This window comes from Myotis brandtii, unplaced genomic scaffold (assembly GCF_000412655.1).
Source record: "Myotis brandtii unplaced genomic scaffold, ASM41265v1 scaffold157, whole genome shotgun sequence".
NCBI classification, from domain to species: Eukaryota; Metazoa; Chordata; class Mammalia; order Chiroptera; family Vespertilionidae; genus Myotis; species Myotis brandtii.
In genome coordinates, this window is record NW_005355708.1 from 3211458 (window position 1) to 3213886 (window position 2429).

The following is a 2429-nucleotide window of genomic DNA, read 5'->3' on the forward strand; positions in this document are numbered from 1 at the left end:
AGATTTTGTTAGGCAAATGGGTATTTAGTGGGGATAATAATGACAACAGTATTTGCATATTTTTGCATATGTGTTGTTGTTTTTTTAAATTATATTTGTATTGATTTCAGAGGAGAAGGGAGAGAAAGAGATAGAAACATCAATGACGAGAGAGAATCATTGCTGGGGCCTGCAACCCAGGCATGTGCCCTGACTGGGAATTGAAACATGACCTCCTGGTGCATAGGTTGATGCTCAAGCACTGAGTCACGCTGGCTGGCCTATGTATTTTCTCATCAGTAGTACTATCGACAACATTGGCCCCACACTATGATGCATAAAATCTGGACATTTCAATTGGTATAAGAAGAAAGCTCTTAACCCCACACTACTTACAATTTAATTGAAGAGATGGTGTATAAGTAACACGATACGAACAAGATGGTAGCGTGTGTGCAGTTGAGAGGACAGTGAGATAGTTTTGTCTGGGGGATGAGAGTTTTACAGAACAATTGGGTTTCAGTCATGTTATCTTGAAGCACTAGTGGAAACAGAAACAGACAAAATGAAAGACAGAGAACATCACAAGGACAAGAAACTCAGGAAACAAAAGCCTTGAATAGTGGTAGAAAGGAGGAGTCAACTTCTGACGCTAAAGCAGGCTAAGGCTATTGCCAGTCAGAAGTCTAATTGGAGAGGTGGGGTGAATGGTATAATTCAGTAAGACTTTTTTTTTTTACCAAGTTTATCTTTGATCTATACATATTTGCCCACAAGTCCAAGGCCATTAAGAGTGCATTCTCTTTGGATAGTCAATAGTGTGGAGGTAATGGAATATGGGGCCAGGTAGGTGCTTGGGGCAGCGAGGGGACCACCCTGTGGAGTGCATGGCTTTCCCGCCACTTTGCTGGGCATCTGAAACTGGTGCGGAATGGTACTGAATGTAAATGGTGGTTGAAAAATATAAATATATAAATAAATAAATAAAGTGTAAAAAAAAGCATTCTTCTGAATTTGTAACTAAATGGTTTTAACTATTTCAAGAGAAAAATATATCATAAATAATTTCTGTTACCTGCCTCCTTCTGTATTCGGGTGCAGTTTCCAGGATAGTCCACTTCCCTTCCCCAACTCCCAATGCCCGATTTTTAGTCGTTATGGATTCTGCTAAACCTTTTTGAATTTCCTATTTAATCCATATTCGGTAGAATAAATAAAACTTGATTCCTGAAAGGGTTAAGGAGAATAAAATGGGGCAGAGAAAAACTTACTGTGCTTAGCAAATATCTTGCAGAATGCTTGCAGCCTTGAGCACCGCATAGCCCGGATAACCACTAGCCATCTGACGCTGGGAGGAACCAAGGACGGACCGGACTCTTATGTCAGCAGAGCGGCTTACAGCCAGCAAAAATTAATAAAAACCTACCTCTCCCTGCTCTCTTGGCTGATGCCTTTCTCGGTCTCAGCCCACCTGCATCCAGGTGCCAGGAATAAAATCTCTCTTGATACATTATGGCCTCATGTCATAGGTGCGCGACCCCGGTCCATTCCGAACCTTTCAATTCCTTTGTGTGTTTTTTTTAAATTTTGTATAAGAGCTTAGCATTGCGACTGTTGGAGAGATCTGGCTTAAAATTGAGCAGAAAAATGAAGACATGTTTTTAAAAAATGCATAGGATTGACAGAATTAAATTTTTTTTCTTTAAACTCTCCAAAGAACTGTGCAAAGAAACGTGACCATACAGCTCAGCTGGTGTGCTCAGTGGTTAAGCATGGACCCATGAACCAAGAGTTCAACCCTGTCAGGGCACATGCCCAGTTGTGGCTGGATCCCCAGTGGGGGACATGCATGAGGCAGCCCATCAACGTCTCTCTCATCGATGTTTCTCTCTCTAAAATCAATCAAAACGTATTTTTTAAAAATTCTACACATTTATATTTATACAAAAAGAAAGAAAGAAACGTGACCAAACAGAAAGTTGGAGAAAAGAATTTGTGATACTAGTGTTGTGAGCTTTTCTTTACGGTCATTTTTTTTACTACCACTTAGGCCCCTTTATAAACACCCTTTTATATTTTCAGCAAAAGAAACTGTCTCTCAAAGATACCCTCGGTGCCCAGCTGGTGCAGCTCAGCGGTTGAGCCTCGACCTATGAACCAGGAGATCACCACTGGATTCAGGGCACGTGGAGGGCACATGCCCATGTTGCGGACTCTATCCCCAGTAGGGGGCGTGCAGGAGGCAGCCCATCAATGATGCTCTCTCATCATTGATGTTTCTCTCTCTCTCTCCCTCTCTCTCTGACATCAATACAAAATATATTTTAAAAAAGATATCACCTGCCTCAGGCCATTGTTTAAAAATTCAGAATCTGCCCTTTCCCAGACTCTCAGGAGGACACTGCAGAAACTCCTAGCGTCCTCCAGGTCCCAGGGGGCGGTGTCTGACG